Here is a 23,886-nt window from a genome sequence, read left to right as displayed (position 1 = left end):
CCTGGGATAGCTAAACAATCATAACACATTTCCTTTTTTCGGAAGGCGGGCCTTCATTAAACCTGGAACTAATCGAGCTATTTGTGCCAGGCTGGGAGAAAGGTATTGTAATAACGTAAATTGTGTGAAAAATAATGCGAAACATGAAAGCATGTTCTATTCAAAATCAAGTCTCAGAAGTTTCAGAAAAAGAGCATAATAGGACCTTTAAAGGAACAGTTCACCCAAAAATAAGCAGATTTGGAGAAATTTCTCATTGCATCAATTGGTCACCAATGGATACTTTAAAGTGAATGGGTGCTGTCAGAATGAGAGTCCAAACAGCTGATAAAAACGGACTGGAGTGGTGTGGATTACTTGTAGATTATTGTGATGTTTTTATCAGCTGTTTGGACTCTCATTCTGACGGCACCCATTCACTACAAAGGATCCATTGGTGAGCAAGTGATGTAATGCTACATTTCTCCAAATCTGTTCTAATGAAGAAACAAACCCATTTACATCTTGGATGGCCTTTAAAAAGATCTACTGCTGTCAGAAATTGGCAGCATCAACCAGAATGACCAGTCAATGACTAAATGCATGAGGCTTATGACCCAGACAGCATGCATGTAGAGCGCAATAGGATGCACATAACGTCATCTGAGCTTCAGCACAGTGAGATGATAATATCTGTCATTGGGGCCTTGTAAATGGTCTTCCATTCAGAGACTCGTGATAGACTAATGGCGTCATTACTAGAGTCAAGTTCCCACCGCTGCCCTTTATTTCAGCACGCTGGGGAATGTCCGCACAGATATGAGGAAAAGGCCCTCCACTTTCCCTGCAACTGAAGAGCCAATCCATCCCGAGCGCTACCCATAAACCCCGTGCCTCACCTCTTATTACAAACACATCGAGAGCGAAATGTCTTTGCACTCCGACCTGCTCACAAACACATGGAGTTGCATGACACTGGCCTCATTGGTATTCCACACCAGGAACATAGAAGCAAACTCAATTTGCACGTCAGGCTGATTGTATGCTGTCAGTGGCAGCCGTTTGCGGACTGGCCTATGAACACCACATGTATGTCTGAAACATCAGCTCTTTTGAAAAAAAACAGGCTCTTGTGAACAATGCATGATGTCATTTGCCAGTGCGGTTGACATATAGCTATACTGTGTGTTTGCTACAACTATTAAACCAGCAATCTGGTCATTTCATAACCTGTAAAGCATTTTCAGCCAGTCTTCAATAATATTTGCAGGCAAGACAAGAATTCAGAATTTATTTTTTCATAAATTAAGGCTTCTGCTTAAATGTTTCAAGCGAGAAAAAATTATGTATATCATTTATAAAGTAAAAATGTTATTAACTACTGTTGTTGTTTTTTTGTTTTTTTTTTAAAAAAGATTTTTAATATATAAACAATGCATTTTAATAAATGAATATAAATTAAATAAATAAATGATTAAATTGTCTTAAGTACTTTTGAATTAAAAGTTCCAATTGTTTGTATTCTGAATTATTGCCATGAGTTTAAATAATAAAATGTATTAAATAGGTCTTGGACTGATAAACTGATTAATAATTCAATTAATAAATGGCCACATATTTTTTTTAATTAAAAGTTTTAATTGGTCTACTATTATTCTAAAATGTGTAAAATAGTCATAATAAAAATTATGATGTTTGCCCACTGATAGAGTGTATTTTAATATTTCTACGAAACATGTTTTTATTCTGAATTATTTCTATGAGTTTTAATAATAAAAAATGCATTAAATAGATCTTGGACTGAAAAATTGATTAATAATTCAAATAATAAATTGGCATATATTTTTTTTTAATTAAAAGTAATTGCTCTACTATTATTCTGAAATGTGTGAAGTAAGTATTATAAAATTTGATTATGTTTGTCCATTGGTAGAGTGTATATTAATTAAAAAAAAAAAAAAAAAAAAAAAAAAAAAAAAAGCATTTGTATTCTGAATTATTTCCAAGAGTGTATAAAATAGTAACAATGCATTCAATGGTTCTTGGATTTATAAATCAACAAATAATTAAATTAGCACATATATACATATATACATACACATACATATACACACACACACACACACACACACACATATATATATATATATATATATATAACTACTAATTGCTCTGCTATTATTCTAAAATATGTAAAATAATCATAATAAAAACTGATTATGCTTGTCCACTGGTAGAGTATATATTAATCTTTCTAAAAAAAAATGCATTTATATTATTAATTATTTCCATAAGTGTATAAAACAATAAATTAATTAATATTATAAATTAATATTATAAATATTACATTATAAATTATAATATTATATTATTATAAATTAATTATTTATTTAATTAATGAATTTGCATTTTTAATTAAAAGTTGTAATTGCTCTATTATTATTATAAAATTTATAAAATAGTCATAAAAATTATTATGTTTGTCCACTGGTATAGAAAAACAAAATGCATTTATATTCTGAATTATTCCCATAAGTGTATAAAATAATAACAACACATTAAATAAATCTTGGACTGATAAATTAATTAATAATTCAATTAATAAATTGGCATACATATTTTTAATTAAAAGTTCTAATTGCTCTGCTATTATTATAAAATGTATAAAATAGTCCACTGGTAAAGGAAAATGTGCATTTGTATTCTGAATTATTTCCATAAATGTATAAAATAATAAAAATGCTGATTAATTGATAAAACAATTAATAATTAAATGTGTAAAATATTTAGGCTTTTGAAATTACATAGACTTTTGATTTTATTACATGAATCCTTGAGATGAAGCATTTGTATATTAAATTTCCATTTCTATGAGTGTATAAATTAAGAACAAAAGAAATTAAATGGATCTTGGATTGATAAATCAATTAAAATTTAATTTAACCAATATCTCATATCTTGTTTTTAATTAAAAGTTTTAATTGCTCTACTTTTATTCTAAAATTTGTAAAACAGTCATAATATAAAATGTGTATAGTAATCTTTTTGTATCTTGTAACAGTTAATCATATCATGTATTTTTATTAAAAATGATTAAAAGTTGAGGAAGAAAAATGCATTTATATTCTGTAAATAAAAAAATAAAATGCATTAAAAGGATCTTGGACTGTCAATCAACTGATTTAAAATTAGAAAAAGCTCTTTCAGCGAGATCATTGTGCTTTACAATAATAAAAATTTCTGGATTAAATGTACTTACTTGTCATGATAAAATGTAAAACATGAATGCAATGCATACTCCATTGGATAAACATGTCTGCAAAATACATAACTTTTATCCAAAGTTCTATGCATTTTATCGGTTCATGCATTGTCCACCAATGTTCTACCATTTGATCTACTGCAGGAACGTTTGACCATTATTTTTCCACTGCTGCAGAGAAAAATGTCAGGATGAAGACGAAAGCTTGTCTCCCTTGTGTTTGTAAAGGTCATGATTGTGTCTGAAATGTAATTTTGCCATATTACAGCTCTAATGGAAACACAAGATGCATTACATTTCCTCAGAACCTCATAATTCATGCAGCTCTTCCAGAAGATGCTGTCTTGGTGTCAAAAGCACAGAATCCCCAAGCACTTTCAGCAAGATACTTCAAAGTTTCAAAGTGTCTTCTTGCTTTCCGAAGCCGAGAGCGTGTTACATTCAGAGACGATTTTAACAGAACAAAATGGTGTGTCAAAATCAATTAGCGCTTGGAGGATTGAGAGATCACAGATTGGAGGGTCATAATTATAACCTGCTCTTGGCTGGCAGTTTTTCTTTTCAGCAAGATTGATCTGCATAATTGCAGAAAGGAGTCAGGAGGCAGTATGTCTGACAGGATGTTTTTTGGAGGTTCTCAGAAGACAAACAAAAGGCTCCTACAGGATTTCTGGACTGACGGATCTGACGACGTGAATGACGGGTTTGATAACCCACCTCACGCAGTCACCAAAGGCAGCTGGATTTATAAACGTCTTCATGACTCACTAAACGAAACGCAGAATATGAATAGCCTGACGGCACAGTGTATTCCTTTACAGCTACTGAACTATATTTTAATTAAATTTTCTAATTTTGTAGATAGTACTTCACTTAAATAGGCCATGTTTCAATTTTTCATGCATGAAAAACTTCTTTTTAATTTAGCTGCAAACCTTCTTTCTGACCCTTAAAATTATGCTGCTCTGCAATCAACTTGGTCACTCTGGCAAATCAACTACAATTCAAAAACTTTCTTAATATTTTTGAAACATAAATAGGGATGCAAGGCAAAATAGTAAATGTCATGGATGAATATTTACTAAGTAATACACTATTTTGTAGAGAGGGGTGAAAATGACAATTTTCACCTGAGACTTGGAGCCAAATTACAGGGGGTAAAAATCATTTTGAAAGCTGGCAGCAACCTTATGGTATTTTTACATGGAAATTGGTAGGTATGTTAGTAAAAACAATTGACATTGGCCATCTTTGTTGAATTGTATGCCAATGGTGACAGCTCAAAAGTGGGGAAAAGCACTTTCAAGTTTTTGTTCTTCCAAACTTTGCATGACTGTAACTCAAAAAGCATTAGAGATATCTTAACATCCTTTTAGATTTTGGTTTTTAACAAACTTTTCTCTTGGTATCATTATTTTTAAGGTCCCATACGGTTCATTTCCAAGATACTGAAATCTCAAAACGGCTCCAAGAGAAAATTTTGTTAAATTGTACATTTTCATGTGGGTCACTTAGATGACATTTCTTTTTTTTTTTTTTTAAGCAATGTCTGATGAACAAATAATGTTGAAACTAGAAATGTATCTTGTTTCCCTCCATCAAAACAATTGCATAGAACATACCAGTCTGAGTGCCATTAATATTTCTTTTACAAAGTTTGACTAACTCAAAAAGTATTAAAGATTAAAGAGTGCTTTGAAATGCAGCGTTATTCTATGTGTTGACATAATGTCAGCTGAAACAGAAAGACAGGGCAGGACATATCAAGCAGTCGGCAAAGATGGCAGTATCATTCTTTTATTTTTGCAGAGAGATCGGTAGGTCTGTTGGTTAAAAAAATTGACTTTAGCAATCTTTGTTGCACTGTATGCCAATGGTGGCAGTTAAAAAGTTGTGAAAAGCATTTTCAAGTTTTTGTTCTTACAAAGTTTGCATGACTGTAACTCAAAAAGCACTAGAGATGTCTTAATATCCTTTAAGATTTTATTTTTTTTAACAAACTGTTCTCTTGGTATCATTGTTTTTAAAGGAGAACTCCACTTCCAGAATAACAATTTACAAATAATTTACTCACCCCCTTGTCATCGAAGATGTGTTCATGTCTTTCTGTCTTCAGTCGTAAAGAAATTATGGTTTTTGAGGAAAACATTTCAGGATTTTTCTCCATATAATGGACTTCACTGGAGCCCCGATTTTGAACTTCCAAAATGTAGTTTAAATACAGCTTCAAAGGGCTCTTAACGATCCCAAGCGAGGAAGAAGGGTCTTATCTAGTGAAACAATCAGTCATTTTTTTCGAAAAAAAAAAATATTTTTTTATACGTTTTAAGCACAAAAGCTTGTGTAGAACAGGCTGCATTTAAACTACATTTTGGAAGTTCAAAATTGGGGCACCAATGAAGTCTATTGCATGGAGAAAAATATATATATATTTTTTTTTTACAAAAGTTTGCATGACTGTATATCAAGAAGTATTAAAGATACTGCAATATGTTTTAAAATTCTGGTTCTTAAAGGTCTACTTAAGCGCTTTGAAACACGCAGCGTTATTCTGTGTTGACGTAACATCAACTGAAACAGGAGACAGGGCGGGACATATCAAGCAGTGCCCCTTTATCAACCACCCCCTTTCTTAAATAGCCAGTAGAGTTTCATTTATATGACAGCTTGGGCCAGAGCCGTTGAGCTCGGCAAAGCCACATTTGACAGCGCATGGCAGCCACAATCTCATCCATATCGCTGCAAAATATAGCATTCAGTGTGGATCCTTTTAGATTTTCGTTTTTAACAAACTTTTCTTTCGGTATTCTTATTTTTTTTAAGGTCCTCTATGGTTGATTTCCAAAGATATTGGGAACTCAATATGGCTCCAAGAGTAAATTTTCAATGGTCAAAAACCAAATGTGGGTCACTTGAATATACATTTCTTCTCTTTTCGTTTAAAGACGAATGTCTGATGAGTAAATAATGTTAAAACTAGAAATGCATCTTGTTTCCCTCTATCAAAACAATTACATGATAGAAAGTACCAGTCTGAGTGCCATAAATATTCCTTTTCCAAAATTTTCATGACTATAACTCAAGAAGTAGTACAGATATCTCAATAAGATTTTAGATTATGGTCCTTAATAAAGTTTTTTTTTTTGAAATATTAATTTTCAAGACCCTATATGGTTTAGTTCCATAAAAAATAAAAAACAAAAACTCCAATTTTACTGAGATGTGACATTACATAAACACCTAGAAAGGTGTACATGATTAATGTTGACTTTTCAGCAAATAAAAATGCATGAGTCAAAGTTACACAATAAAATGCATGAGCCAAACAACAAACAATAATAAAACCTGTTAGTAAAACACTCTGTTGTTAACTGTACGCTTGCAGCACATTCTAGCATTGCATGGCATCATCACGCTAAAGTTTTGTTTACAATTTACCACCTCTGAAGCAATCAGAAGCATTACCATGTTATTTTCTATGGAATGAGAGTGCAATAATTTGCAGTAAATTGGAGGTTTTACTGCTACTGTACCTTTAAAGAGGAGCTCAAACTGATCGGCCATTGGTAGTCACTGCCTCACGTTGATCCATATTTGCATAATAAAGTTGAACATTGCACCACCGATGTTGCTTTTGCTTTAAATCATCAGCAGTTCCTGAAAACAAATGGCGGCCCATTACAAAAATGTAAGTGAAAACACCTCTGGAAACTATATGCCCCATATGGAAATGTAATATATGACTTATATTGTCATATATCTTACCTATAATCAATATTTTTTTACATATACATACATTTTCTGTCTAGAAGATGATGTAACATATACAAAATCCCCATAATAACATTTTATAAATGCACATATCTTAATATCTATACAATATCTATACATCTATACAATGATTTTTTTTATATAGTAGTATATCAATACCGACCATATAGTATTTATTTTAATTTAACATATATTTTTACTCAGCATGACAATACATTTCATATATGGAAATTTAATATTACACTTGTTTATGGGGTAAATGACTTCAGTTATGACTGGTTGTTTTGCTGGATTAAAGATGAGTTTTGCATTGTTAATACATACATAGTACATTCAGATCTTTTCTTCAGTGCTTTATTAAACCTTTCTTGCTGACGTGCAGATGGACAAACCGAACCGAACGAAAAAGGCAGGAAGAGCTATAATCTTGTTTTTCACCCCGACTTGTTAATTGTGTTATTACTGCGGACGGGTGGACGCTGTCTTCTTCTTCATCTCTAGAGACATAGCTGCAGATTGACCCCGCTACTCTGTTCCTCACAGCTAGTATACTAATATTAGCAAACTGTTATGCTGATAGCACCCAGCCCCCACAAAGCAGCATTTACACAAGCCCAAATACCAGCACTGATGCAGCTTTATCTTGCTGTTCTACAGAGACAAATGTAATTTAGACAATCCATTACTAAAATTCTAACATTAAATAGAGGTACAAGTAGATTAAGGTAGTATTTGCTATGCTAAATTTAATTTATGCCAATTTGTACACAAAGATTACTGTGTCTGGACAGGATGACTTTTTATTATTGTATTAAGGTAATGAGAGCTTCAGGATTAAAAGTAGTTGTCATGAAAGAAAAAAAGAAATGCATGTTTGTGTGTGTGTTTTAATAAAGCATTGAAATAAGGATTTTAAATGTACTATGTACATAGACGTACATTGTTCACAATGCCAAACTCCTCTTCAGTCCACCCATTTATTGAAAATTTGATTGAATATAACATTTCCATGTATGAAATATACGAAGTAAAAATCTATGTAAAACCTAACAGAAATCAGCACAAGTTGCATATATAAGTACAATAAATATTGCTGGTATACTATATGGTTAATATTGCTATATATATACACACTACCATAATAAAAAAAAAATCATTATATGGACATTAATGTATGTAAGATACATTAACATATATGGCAATATAAGTGTGTGTGTATGGATGTGTGTTTATGTAACTTAAAAAAAAAAAAAAAAATTTGCACAAGACTAAAAATAATATTAATATAATATATAAAAAATATAGTATATATATATATATATATATATATATATATATATAAAAATGCTAACTTCAGAATGAGAAATATATAAATATAAAAACAGTTCATATAAATGTAATCAATAAAACAAAAATAAACATTGTACAAGATTAAAAAGAATATTAAAGATACGGTTTTATAAATATATTGCAAAATGTATTATATATGATTATATAGGCTAATATATAGTTTATATACATTTTAAAAATATGTATAGTTTATAAAATGAATAATTAATTGATTAAAAGTTTTTAGTTCTCCTGAAAAAAAAAGCTAAAATGTAAAAATTTCAAAATTGTTCTTATATACATTTTTTTTTATTATATACAAGAATGTTACAAAAAAAGAATTTCTATATGTGTGTGTATATTTTTTTCTCTCTCTCTCTCTCTCTCTCTCTCTCTCTCTCTCTCTCTCTCTCTCTATATATATATATATATATATAAAAAAAAAAAAATTATATAGTTTATATACTTGCACAGGATTAAAAGGAATATTAATTTTAAAATACATATTCATTTAAATTTCAAATATATTAATATAGTTTATATAAATGTAAACATATACTTGTTTCTTTTTTTACAAGTAATTGCACAAGATTAAAAAGAATATTAATTATAAACTACATATTTACATTTTAAATATTGATATTGTTTAGGAATGTAAATATATTATGTATTATTTTTCTTTATTTTTATTCTTTATTTTTTTTCATTTTGTTCCTGATTATTTCTTTCACCCGTTTCAATGTCACCTTTACAAGAGTCCTCAGACTAAATTGTACAGAGCAGCAAGTGTGGCGCAGAATTGCATCTGACAAAGAAAATCACATGCAAGCATCCCATCACGCTCAGCGTGCAAATTGAATCTGTGAAGAGTCATTCAGTTGGTATTCTCCATCAGTCGTTTCCCACAAGCCACAATTTTTTCAGCTATCTATTAGATATCACATAAAAATGCTCTTGTTTTTTTTTTTTTTAGATCGATATGAGCGGTTTATTAAAAAAAGTGCCCCAAGACAATAAATCAATTGCTTGGTTTGTTTACTGTAGGCTCAGAGTTTAAACAACAACACAAACGATCACGTTATGATGAACACACAGTGCGTGTCTTGGCCTCTGTAATGGCACAGAGCAGGATCAGGTGTAGAAAAACATTCACAGAGCGTTGTCGGCCCCCGAGGGCCTTTTAAACATTTTCATCTAGGTGATGTTGAACCAGGGTCATGACCCTTTCCTTCCACCATCGTCAAGCGTATCACCTTGTGCACAGAGGGAATTAAAGACTTTGTTCTCCAGCGAAGCAGGATAATGGGCTCTGGCCTTTGAAAGACGCTGAGGTGGAAGAAAACCCTGAAGAGGCTGAGGTGACGTGGGGCTTCGGGCTTCAAAGGTGAGAGAGACAATGCGATAGAGCGTTTGTGATTCTGTGCTCGTACCTGGTGTGAGCGTCTCATCAGTGAGGCTGATTGCGCCGCAGGGACGCGCTCTGATTGAGTGCATGACAAGGACTCTGGCAGTGTAAGGACATTTACTATAAACAATGACAAAATTTGATGTCTTTAACAAGAGTGTTTTGACATTTTAAAGCAGGGATGTCAAACTCAGCTCCTGGAGGGCCACAGCCCTGAGGAGTTTTGTTCCAACCTTGCTCCAACACACATACTATGCAGTTTTCAATTAAGCCTGAAGGACTTGATTAGTTGAATCAGGTGTGTTTAATTAGGGTTGCATCTAAACTCCGCAGGGCTGCGGCCCTCCAGGGCCGGAGTTTGACACCCCTGGGTTAAAGCAATAGTTCACCCAAAAATGAAAATCTGCTGAAATTTACTCCCCCTCAGGCCATCCAAGATGTAGATAAGTCTGTTTATTTTAACAGATATGGAGAAATTTATCATTACATGATGGATCCAATGTATCCTATGCAGAATTAGAGTCCAAACAGCTGATAAAAGCATCAAAATAATCCACAAGTAATCCACATCACTCAAGTCCATCAGTTGATGGCTTGTGAAGTAAAAACATGCATGTTTGTAAGAAACTAACTCATCATTAAGACGTTCAACTTTGAACTGGCTTTGAACTCGCTTCAGGCCAAAATATGAGTTCATAATCCATAATAACTCTTCCTCCAGTGAAAAAGTCCTTCTTCTGTTGTCTTCTCATATCAAAATCTACCCACACTTTCGTTTAGAATGGTTTTAGACTGTTTGGCCTGTAAATGGTGCTTGATCTGTGATTTCTCTCCTGATTCAGATGAGACTTTTTTATTGGAGAAAGCAATATTCTGGATAGAGGACTTCTACTTCAGCTGGAAACAATGAAACAGGTTACAAACATATATGATGGATTTTTCTTTTATAAACATGCAGCTTTTCACTTCACTAATACTAATGGATGGACTGGAGTGGTGTGGATTGCTTGTGGATTATTGTGTTGTTTTTATCAGTTTGGGCTCTCATTCTGACGGCACCCATTTACTGCAGAGGATCCGTTGGTGAGCAAGAGATGGAATGCTGCATTTCTCTAAATCTGATGATTTATCTACATCTTTGATAATCTGAGGTTGAGTAAATTTTTCTGTGTGTTTTTTTGTGTGAATTATTATGTATTCAACGAATCAGGGCCAGGATAAATATGTTATTGGTACTAAACTGTGTGCTGGTTGTTCCCAAGGCTCAACTGATATGTTTTATTCAGGGCCAATAACGATTATTACAAAACGAGCAGACCGATAACCGATATTTTGCACTAATAAATATATATATATAGTATAAAAATGAGAATTTATGTTAAATTTAAGAACAACAAGGGCTCTGACAAAGACGTTTGTTCAATGCTTTTATATTTTTTAATTGGCAAATCGGTTTTAAAAAAAAAAACAATACCGATAACTATAAAAATGCTTAATATTGGTGCAATCAATCAGGGTTGCACCTCCTGAAAGCAAGAGATACCAAGAGAGTTAAAATCGCCAACAGTTTCTGTCGCTCAGGATGCCTCAACATGTGCTTGCTTTGTTGCTTCAAATTGCTATTATGTAATGACAAATTCTGTTAATGCCAATAGTATGTTCCATCACCCTGTTTTCATGCCCATTTTGAATTATCGCATCAGAAACAAGTGATGGAAATGCCACATTTCAAATCAAAATCCCTCAATTCGCAAAAAAGTCTTGTTGCTTACTTGAGGTAGTTTTTGACTCGCTTGAGGTGGTTTTTGACTTTTTTTAACTGGAGGTGGTTTTTGACTTTTTTTTTAACTGGAGGTGGTTTTTGATATTTTATTCATACTTAAAAGTGTACTGATTGTTACTAGTTATTGACCAATATTTTAGACAGAGTAGACTGATAACCAATACTTTGCACTGATATATGTCTGTTGTGAAAATGAAAATTTATGTCAGAATTAAGAATAACAAGGGCTCTGACAAAAACTTTTTTTTTTAATGCTTTTAAATAATTTTTTCAGCGAATCAGTTTTAAAAATGACTGAAACGATAACTATAAAAATGCTTAATATCAGAACTGATAATCAACCAGGAGTGTGTTTCCCAAAAGAAAAAACAATGGTCGCAAGTTCCATCGTTACCATCATAGTTAAGTAATGATGCTTTTAGGAAATACACCCCAGACCAATAATCGATTGACCCCTAGTTCTGCTCATCTTTGTTGCATCGCCAACAGTTTCGATCGCTCAAGTTGCTTTGTTGCTTTAAACTGCTATTACATCAATGACAAATTGTCTGAACGCTAATAGCTGTTTCCATCACTCTATTTTTATGCGCATTTTGAAGTATCACATCAGAAACGAGTGATGGAAAGACCAAATTTCAAATAAAAAGGGCTCTGACAAAAACTCTTTCAATGCCTTTTACATAATTTTTTCAGCAAATCAGTTTTGAAAATGACTTATACTGATAACCACAAAAATGCTTAATATTGGCCCCGATAATCGACCAGGTGTGCATTTCACAAAGTTCCGTCGTTACCAATAGAGTTCAGTGGAACTAATGAACATAGTTAGCTAACGATGCTTTTAGGAAACGCACCCCAGGCTGATAATCAGGCAACCCCTAGTTGTTGCTGTATTGTGTCATTGTTCAGTTGTATAAAACTGAATTCTGCTCATCTTTATTGCATCGCCAACAGTTTCTGTCGCTCAGGTTGCCTCAACATGTGCTTGCTTTGTTGCTTCAAATTGCTATTATGCAATAACAAAATGTGGTAACACCAATAGTATGTTCCATCATCCTGTTTTTATGCACATTTTGAAGTATCGCATCAGAAACGAGTGATAGAAATGCCACATTTCAAATAAAAATCCTTTAATTCGCAAAAAAGTTGTGACGCTCATTTGAGGTGGTTTTTGATTTTCTTAACTGGTGGTGTTTTTTGCCATGTTATTGGTACCAGAAAGTTTGCTGGTTGTTGCTAGGGGTCGACTGAGTAGATCGATAACCAATATTTCGCACTGATATACATGTCTGATGTGAAAATTTATCCCAAAATTAAGAATAACAAGTGCTCTGACAAAAACCTTCTTTTAATGTTTTTAAATTATTTTTAGGCAAATCAGTTTTCAAAGTAACAGATACCGATAACCATAAAAATGCTTAATAAAATCATTACTTTCTGGTAAACTGGCACTATATATCACTAAGAAAAATAGGAGAAGCCACTAAATATAATAATTTTCATATATAATAAATTACTTGCTCCTCAGAGCGAGCAGGTGAAACACAATAAATGCAAATGAAATCATTTTTATGTGAAATGTGGCATTTCCATCACTCGTTTCTAATATATAAAATTTTTATATACAAGTTAAACTAGCAACTTTGGACAGAAACCTGGCAACCGACAATGTTCAACAGTTTCAGCTAAAATGCCACACTGTGCAAATGTACAATATGCAATATCATTGCATACAGTAAACAAAGATTTATTATTGTCATGGACTAATAATCAAGCGTCTGAGCCATATATTGCTTTTGTTAAAGGGCAAGCATTCAGGGACAATAATAAATTGATCTAAACAACCATTGCAATTTTTTAGACTATACAATTAACAAGACAATATCATTCATTAGAACTGCAATTCCACTGATGCTCTGGTTGTAATGAATAAATGTTATTGGCTTGTGACTCACCGAGTTTGTATCGATTCCCAAGAAATCCAAAGTAAACATAATCCCGCTCTGAAACGAACAATACAGACACAGGATTTACAATGCAAATTCAATTTCACCGCCTGAGTTTTCAATTAATAGATTAAAGTGACAAAGGTTTTTAATTTTTAGGTGAGGCACATTATTTGCTGTGCAGCTCTGTAAGTAATTGAGATAAGTTAAATAACTATAACATTAAGGAACAGAAGTAATGATCATGTTCAGCTATACTGTATGTTATGCATTTTGTGGAAAGTTGACACTAAATTTCTTCCTGTACACTAACTGAAAATAAAACATTTAAATAATGACATTATTCATGTCATAATGTGACATTTCAGAAGCTTTCTATACTGTAATAAGTGAAAATGGCCTTACTCTAAATGTAGTCAGGTTAATTTGATCATATTAAATGATATTTTGGATTTGAACCTGAAGAACTAGACCAAAAAAATAAAGTTAGCAAGAGAAACGAGTCAACTGACCTGCTGCAAACCTTTTAACCTAATCCTAGATTAGATAGGTTAAAAATAATATAAATAATAAATAATAATTAAAAACATTAAATACATGTAATGAATAAATGCAATATTAAATATTACATTAAGGATTACTAATTTTGAATTAAATATTTTATGCGTGATTTGCAAATAAAAATATGTCATGCGAATACATGTTAAAGCTTTTTCATTTCACATATTTTTAGCTACTGCTGAATACAGTAAGCAGGTGTTGCATCGGAAAAAATACAATTCAGTGACACAAAGTCTATCCATTTCCAATTAGAGAATTCTTGTTTTGCTTTAGAGGGAAAAAAGAGATAAAAATACATTTTGTTTTAAGTTTAAAGCTGTTTCTATGGATACAAAATTGTTGCTATGTGACAGTGAGGGTAGAAAACATGTTGCATGTGATAGAGATTCAGTCTAGTATGTAGTCATGCCTACTATAATCCGTATTCTGTGTGATTATATGTAGTAGCATCCTGTCAATCATACTCAGTGAGCAGATGCTTGTGTGTTTCTACGTCAACAATCAACTCAAAATACCACAACACACTCTTGAACAATAACACACACACACACACACACAAAATTAAACTATTTGAAACTTGTTGTTTTGCCAGTCACAAAGTCATTAAATTATTAAAGATAAACCAGCTCTGTGCAAGAATTAACAGTTTTCATTGGGAAAACAGCATTTCTTAAGAATTCTACACCATCTGGATCAAAAAAGCAAGGAAATAAATCCATTTCTTTATTATTTCATATAATGCTTTATTTAAATATTGCATTATATTTTATTTATGTAATGTAAAGTTTGTAATTTACTGAAATATTTTATTGGATTGCATTTTATTTTATTTTAATCCCTTTAATTTGTGGTAGAATTTTTTTCACTTCTAATCTGTGCATATTTATTATACAATATACAAAAACATTAGTCTGCTAGAATGCTTTGTCTTATTGTTAAAAGCATAAATAAAAACAAAGTAATTACGTAATCACTAGATAATGGATATGGGCGTCAGTGCATCCATTGTGACATCATGCACATATTCTATTACATTAGATTTCCTTTTATCATTATAGTTCTAATTTTGTAGCTATTGGATCAAATCAGCCTGAAACTGGATATCAATTAGTTTAAGTTCAGAAGCTGTAGCAGTAATCATGTTATTTTGATTTATATTATTAAAGTCTTGTCTACACTGAATATACTGAATTTCCTTCTTTTGTAGAGTCAGTGTTATTTTAACATAATTGAGATATGATTATAGGTTTTTTGTTTTGAATTAATGTTATTTATTTAATTTTTATTTTAGTTAGTGTAAGTAATTTCTGTTGTGTTTTGTGTGTGTGTGTATATATATATATATATATATATATATATATATATATATATATATATATATATATATATATATATATATATATATATATATATATATATATATATATATATACACACACACACACATATTTTCCCAGTATTTGTGTTTTGTTTTGTTTTCCTTAGATTTTTGTTTTATACAGTGCCATTCAAAGCTGCATTTATTTAATCAAACATACAGAAAAAACAGTAATACTGTGAAATGTTATTACAATATAAAATAATGGCTTCCATTTTAAATATACTTTAAAATATAATTTGTTCCTGTGATGCAAAGCTAAATTTTTATCAGCCATGACTCAAGTGTCACATGATCCATCAGAAATAATTCTAATATGCTGATTTATTATCAGTTTGGAAAAAACTGTGCTGCTTAATATTTTTTTGGAACCTGTGATACTTTATTCAGGATTTTTTGATGAATAAAAAGTTAAGAAGAACAGCATTTATTTAAACTAGAAATCTTTTCTAACAATGTTTTTACTATTACTTTTCATCAATTTAACACATCCTTGCCAAATAAAAGTATTAATTTCTTTAAAAAAAATAATAAACAAATAAAAATGTACTGATGCCAAACTTTTAAACAGTAGTTTATATTGTTACAAAAGATTTCTATTTTAAATAAATGCTTTTCTTTTTAACAAAAAAAAAAAATATATATAAAAATGACTGATCCCAAACTTTTGAACAGCAGTGTATATATATTATAGATAGTTTTTATTTTTCAGTTTCACATTTTATAAATTACTTAGTTTTAGTTATTTTAGCACATCAAGTTCAATTAAAAGAAAATTAGAAATGTTGCCTTGCCAACTACTTGAAATAACATTTTATTTCAGTTAACACTGAATTTATTTTATAAATCATTTTTAAAGGTTTTAATGTTGGTTTCAGTTTTAGTTAAATATAATAACCCTGTGTAGAGTCTCTGTTTTTATATATACACAATTCACAATACACAATTCTGAAAGCAATGAAATTTACAAGTTTGCAGTGAAGTCCAAGACAAACTGATAAAAAACAGATATTGTCTTACAGAAATACTACTAACCCCTGTCACATTCAAATAACTTCATCACCATCATCATCATCATCCCTCTATTGTAGGTCACTAAGCATCTGACAAATGTATAAATGTAAATAAGAATCAGTGCATACTGTTTACAAGCAGTCTCCAGCAATTACTCCAACACAAACACAACCAAACCGAGACACAGAGAGGAAAAATTCAGATTATTTGCGATGCCCAATCAGTCTGGACACAAACGCCATCCAGAATTCCCAAGCAGCTCAGATCCAGTTTGCTCTACATTCACGCCAGCTAAATGTGAACAACCATTTTCTCTGTCAGTGTGTGACAGTATACTAAATAAAGGTTATTCTCTCTGTTAAATTAGGGTCTTTTGTTCCATACGTTCATCTGTTTAACGTGATCATTACAGCGCATACATACGTGACCTGTCACCAACACATGTCTCTGTAACACAGCGCCACGCCATAAAGAGAATCCATGTCATTCCTGCTGGAGAAATAATGAGCTACTTCAGCCAGTTATTTGCGCTGATGGACAGCTCTACAGCGGAGACGAAACAACCAAAGATGCTTCAAACAGATGGGAGCAGCTTGGTAACTAAAAGTTGCTTTTTTGGTCGTATTTTCATGAATAATAATGACAAATGTTGAACAGGCTGTACGTCCATCCCTCACAGCCTCATTATCAATCACATAACACATTAAAACTGTGTCTTCCCTGGATCCTGTAGCTCTGTTTTAATATTTACAGAGCTTTCTACATAGATAGCCAAAAGCAAAGGCTGACACAAAAGGATAATGTGCTCTTGTAAAATACCTTAATTTGAACATATTCTAAGACAGCATCATTTGTATTCTTTACAGTTTACTAGGGCCCTGTGATTTCCAAAATGCGGAAAACACGTACGTAATCACAGAATCCAGTCATAAAAAAGGAATTTCCTGTATACTGCGGAATGTCACGTAATTTCCCAAATTTTGGATGGATAAATCAAAAGTAGGCCAATACACTTAAAGGAACACTCCACTTTTTTTAAAAATACCCTCATTGTCCAATATATTTTTTTTTTCTCAGATTTGTTATTTTATTGTTATTTTATACTTTTATATTACTCAGTTTAATTTATTTAATTGTCCACTATTTTATTTTTGCTGAGGTGGAAACAAATAGCACATATAGTTCCATCCAAAGAAAAATTACTAATTTATTCAACATTTGTGCATGCCGTTTAATTCTGTGTTGATTAAAGTATTGTGTCATTATCTTTGCAACATGGCTAACATCAAGCTGGGATGTTTCTAATGTAAAACGTTTCAAATCACTCACTTATGTAATACACAGCAAGCTTACAAACCTAATTTCATTTATCAATATTTTTTATTTATTTTTTGAGATTTAGTCTATTTTAGTCCTAAAAAGACGACAGCTTGGCTAGCTACAGCAGATAGATGCTTTCTTCGTTCTAATAAAGTCGGGATCTCAAACAATAAGGGCACTAAGAGTCAGGCCTGGCAGAATGATTCATGAAAATGGGAAGAAAAGGTCACGGCACTGGAGGACACATTATAGAGAAGCACTGAAGTCGTGATGGACATCCAGCAACTGTCCACAGCAGCAGCTCTTCATGAAAAATCCACAATGATCCATCTGCCCTGGACAACATGCCATTAAACCGGCTTCCTCTTACCGATGAGATCATGTGCACTGCTGCCCTCCAAGAAAAACAGCTGCCCACGATCATGCTCTATTATTATGACTGCTTTCTATGTGTGCTATAATGGTCACTTCTAATGTATTCCATCCTGGAATATGGAAAACACAGAAAACAGCTGTAATAATAAAACACAGTGCAGTAATGAGAATTAATTTAATTTCCACTTTAGAAGTAATAAGCTACTTTGGTGGATCATTGGTGCAAATATCAGTTCTCAGGGTTGTTTTTTATACTAATACAGGGTAATATGATCCTAAAGCAGAACTTCCCAAACTTCTTGTTAATTTGCCTTCTTTCAAAGCCAAGCTTCTTTTTTTATTAAGAGCATAATGACTATACGCTGTTGGAGGGACAGCTGATTGTTCGAAATGATTTGGGATGCCACTAATTACACACATTAAAAGGCCGTGTAAAAAAAAAAAAAAAAAAAAATTAAATAACAGATAGGAGCCTGTATAATTAAGCTTCCCACTCACTTCACTTCAGTGTGTGTCTGTGTGTGTGTCAAGAGAGCCAACGAATGCAACAGACGACAATTTGAACAGTGGGAAAACATGTGATTTGGACTTGGCAGATCGTCACTGTGCAGCTGCATGATCTGCTGATGTACGAGCCGATGGAAATCTCTAAGGAATGAATGCGATGATGCTTCCATAACAAAAGAGTCTGTGAAGCCAACAAGGTCATTATCATCGCTAATGAAAAAATTATTGTGAAAACAAACTGAAAGAATTGTTGACAAACAAAAAAATGAAAACTTAAATTTGCAAAAGAATTAATTTGACACTGCAACCATAATGTGCCTATAATTTTTCACTTCACAAGAGGTTAATTGATGGACTGGAGTTTTGTGGATTACTTAGGGATTATTTTGATGTTTTTATCAGCTGTTTAGACTCATTCTGACGGCACCCATTTACAGGATTCACTTGTGAGCAAGTAATCTGTTCCAATGAAGTAACAAACTCATCTACATCTTGGATGGCTTGAGGAAAAGTACATTTTCATACATTTTTTATTTTAAGGTGAACTATTCTTTTTTTTCTCGATTCAGTTCAAGTACTCGATTTAAAAAAAAAAAAATGTTCGACGGCAATTAGCACGTGCCGTTCCGGCAAAATACCGGAAGTGGCGCATTCCGCAAACGAGAATCCATAAAAAAAAATTCATTATTTGACCGTTTTCCAAGGCTGCATGATATATAAAAGCCATTTAAAAATCATAATAAAGCATAGAATGCTATTATGAATTCACAGTAAGATTCAATTAAATAATTAAAGCTGCAAGCAGTGTTGAAAGAGCCCTTGTACCCGAACAAGGTGTGTTTGAATTAGTGCTTGACTATAACTGTTGATTATAACTGACTAAATATAATGTTGATGTCATTACATTTCTATGACGAGTTTGTAAGAGCATAAAACATGCCACTTCCTGTTGCCAGCAGGTGGCACTATTACCATAACTGAATATGGTCATAAGCATGTGTTCAGGACAGGACTCTTATCAAACATGTGAATTTTGGTGTAGATCGAAAACTTCCCTTTTCATGGCAAAATATTGAAGTTTGTCAGGCTGCTACAGACACGCCCTTCAATGAAAACTCAAGATCGTTGGAATTCAACGTCACAAAGGGCTTTAGATTACACTGACTAAATCTGTTTGTTTAACATCTGTTTAAACACAACACCTCAAAATGGAAAAAATGATGCAAAACTTGCAGAGAAAATTCAAAATAACAGACTTCCTGTTTTGTAGGTATTGTGTTACGTGTCTACCGAATTTCGTACATGTATGTGAAACAACTCGAGGGGCACTTCATTGAAATTTTATAGGTGCCGCTATGGAGCCATTTTGCCACACCCACTTCTGAAACCCATATCAGATTAAAATTTTCAACACTTTTGGCATGTGTGCAATGTTTCATGAGTTTGAAAGCATGTTTTAGTCCTTCAAAAATGCGATTCAATTTGAAGAAGAGGAGGAATCTGAGCAATTCCAATAGGATCCTTGCACCATCGGTGCTCAGGCCCTAAATACATGCGCTTTAATTATTTACATGAGTGTAGTAAAGTGAACTGTGGCTGTAGCATTTTGTCATAAAGAAATGGCCAAATATTAAAGGCTAAGTGGACATTTGAATTAAATGTTGTTTAGTAAATATTAAACAAGGACTAGATCACGCAGTAAAGTGCAAAAACAATCATCAGGCTGTTGGTGCAGTCATTTGTTATAATAAGTAATTTACATTAGCTCTGTCGTTTATAATATATTATATATTTTAACAGTTTTGTTCAATAAAACCAAATGATTATTTGCTTTTGATACTTTATTTGAACATTATTCAAATATATATATATAATATAATTATCAGATTACTTGATTAATCATCAGAATATTCCTATGCCTACGTAAACATCAGAATACATCAGTACATTTCTCAGTATGCTAACTGTTCATTGTGATTTCTCGACCCCTCTCTCTGAGTTTACATGTTTTGATGTCCACATATTTAAAAAATGGCTGTAGCATTTATGTCATAAAGAAATGGCCAAATATTAAAAATTAAGTGGACGTTTGAAATAAATGTTGTTTAGTCAATATTAAACAAAGATTAGATCATGATTAGAAGTGTAAAAACAATCATCAGGCCATTGGTGCCCTCTGCAGTCATTTATTATAATGCATAATGTACATAAGTTCTATTGTTTATAATACATCATGCATTTTAAGTTTTGCTCAATAAAACCCTATTATTACTTGCTTTTGATACTTTATTTGAACTAATTATTATTGCCTCATTGCTACTGTATTAGAAGTCATTTTCAAGAGTATTACTGAATTCACCTTTTTTTAACTGTAAGTACCCAATTTATCGTCAGATTACTCGATTACCAAAATAATCATTAGTGACAGCCCTACTAATCATCCTAACCAAACTTTTGTCTATTCTGTCAAAAATGTTGTTGTAGAGGCAACACCGAAGAACCTAAATCTCATTTAGATACTACAAACACCTCAAACTCTTGAATATGAATAAATTCAAAGATGGGTGCTTACAATTTACTGCTAAATGTAGCAGATGGCACATTTAAAGCATTTTTAGTGCTGCATTCTTAAGACCCCGGAGCTTCGGTATAATAATCGACAAACGCCAATCAGATCGTCTGTGTTAGGTGTGTAAGACTCTGAGGGTGGATGGCGGCGCTCATGATGGCAGCACAGATGGCTCTGGCTCTGCACTACATATAAGTGTGTAGAGATCATCCGGTCTTTCCCTCCAAATGTCGTAAACGTTTGCAGTGCAGTTTATAGCACAGAGAGCTTTGCAAGAGTCTCTTAAATGCTCAGACTGAATTGTCTAGAGAGGAAGAGAGGGAAAAACTGTTGTTTCATTTCTAAATTAGGGCTGTGTGATATTGACAAAAAATATCTCAGTATTTATAGTGATTTTGTTTTGATAACGATGATTAAATAACATTTTGCTTAGTGCTGGTACTTTGGCTAAATATTTATTTTCAGATAAATAAATGACACTAAAACCCCCAGTAGGTGGCAGCAAGTGCCTGTCTTAGTGAGAGATTCACTGAATCATTCATTCAAATGATTCATTCAAAATAACTTGTCAAAGCAAGTGGCTGTCTTTATAAATGAATCATTGAATCACTGACTCAAATGATTCATTCAAACAGATTCATTCAAAAAAGAAACACCGTGACATATTAATGTCAGCTCTTATATTGTTAAAACACCAATTGCAAATGCTAAATATCGTACACCCCTATTCCAAATAAATGCACCATTGTTAAACCATCTAGACCACCAACCAGCATGGAAATTCATGCTAGTTAAGCTGTTCTTCTCAGAAACCATATTAGCACATACTGTACTAAACAAATCAATACATTTCAGAAACACAAAGCAGGTGGTCTGCATACAAATACAGTTTAAGTCACAGAGAGTGGACAAATCGCAGGAAATGTACAGATCAATGCACAGCACACTATTACAAACTGGCTCCAGCAGCAGAAGCAGAGGCATTGAAAAGAGCATAACATGAATCACTCAGCTGGAGACTTTACAGATCTCACGGGCTGCACTGAAGAAGGCGGTACATGCCTTTGTCTGCTTTCTCTCACACAGGGTCTAATTGGACATCTCTGTCTACATACTGACAGCGAGGGGGAAATCTAACTAGAAGACAGCGAACTAGATTAGTAGGACATCTTAATACTCATTATAGGGCAAAGAGTCTATATGTCACACACAATGGGGTCCAAAAGTCAGATCGCACTACATTAATTTAGCATTTTTCAAATAATACAAATGTTTTAATTTCAAATAATTTAACTATAAAATATATATTATATAATATGCATATTAAAATGTAATATAATATAATTTAATATCAGTTTAATTCATAATTTAATATATTTAAATTGAAAAATACACACACACACGTATGAATTTGCAAATGTTTTAGTATTTGTTTATCTTCCTTTTTTTTTTTATAACAGCCTTTCAGGTACAAAAAAATTGTTTTTAATATCATGTGGCCTTAAATTTGATTATTTTTGTAAATACTGTCTTCCAGTATTAATATCACTATAATTATATTTTGGCTATATCTGTTGGGTGAGCAACACAATACAAACCACACAAACATATATTCACACAATAATCAACTATATAATGAAGGTAGATTTAAACCTACTACGATGTTTGTTTGTTTTTTAATAAGTGTTAGCTCATGGCAAGTTGTCACAATGATGCTTTTTTAATAAGAGCATTTACTACCCATAATTTCTCTTAGCAATGGTTTGATATTTTGTTTTTGTTTCTAAATTTTGTTACTCTTAAGATTTTTTCTAAAAGCAATTATACATAACCCTGGATCACAAAACCAGTCGTAAGTAGCACAGGTGTATTTGTAGCAATAGCAATACACTGTATGAGACAAAATTATCGATTGTTCTTTTATGCCAAAAATCATTAGGATATTAAAGATCATGTTCCATAAAGATATTTTGTAAATTTTGTACTGTAAATATATCAAAACTTAATTTTTGATTAGAAATATGCATTGCTAAGAACTTCATTTGTACAACTTTAAAGGTGATTTTCTCAATATTTAGATTTTTTGCACCCTCAGATTTCAGATTTTCAAATATTGTCCTATCCTAACAAAAGCTTATTTATTCAGCTTTCAGATGATGTATGAATCTCAATTTAAAAATATTTACCCTTATGACTGGTTTTGTCCAGAGTCACATATAATCAAATATATAATGAAGGTAGACTTAAACTTAAAGATGAAGCTGATTTTACTTTTTAATAACTGCTAGCTCAGGGCAAGTTGTCACATTGATATTAGGCCGTTGAATTTCTTATCACATAATATAACAAATAACTTTTGTTTCAAATATTTTCTCGTAGCAATTGTTTGATTTTTATTTTCGTTTACTTATTTTTTGCAGTTTAGCCGTTAAATTAATAGTTTGTTTCAAAATTGTGTTACTGTTTAGATTTTTGCTAAAAGCAATTATATAGAACCAATCATATATAATTAACAATATAATGAAGGTAGAACTTAAATATTAAATTAATAAATGCTAGCTCTGGGCAAGTGGTCACATTGATATTAGGATGTTGAATTTCTTATCACATAATATATATATATATATATATATAAAAATTTCTTATCACATAATATATATATATATTAAAAAAAATGTTTAATTGTG

At 32.0% G+C, this 23,886-nt stretch overlaps 1 long non-coding RNA gene across 1 annotated transcript in view; it reads right to left on the bottom strand.

Annotated features, from left to right (window-relative positions):
- LOC127155101 (uncharacterized) overlaps positions 1-23,886 on the bottom strand; it is a 40,345-nt gene that overhangs the window by 9,630 nt on the left and 6,829 nt on the right. Inside the window, exons 2-3 of the long non-coding RNA XR_007825534.1 lie at positions 13,485-13,532; positions 6,775-6,898 (exon numbers count right to left, since the gene is read on the bottom strand). This is a non-coding gene — a long non-coding RNA (uncharacterized LOC127155101). The remainder of the gene's footprint in view (positions 1-6,774; positions 6,899-13,484; positions 13,533-23,886) is intronic.

The sequence above is a fragment of the Labeo rohita genome, chromosome 23, assembly GCF_022985175.1.
Source record: "Labeo rohita strain BAU-BD-2019 chromosome 23, IGBB_LRoh.1.0, whole genome shotgun sequence".
In the NCBI taxonomy this organism is placed as follows: domain Eukaryota; kingdom Metazoa; phylum Chordata; class Actinopteri; order Cypriniformes; family Cyprinidae; genus Labeo; species Labeo rohita.
The sequence above is the reverse complement of the archived record's forward strand: the minus strand, read 5'-3'. Positions and strand labels throughout refer to the sequence as shown.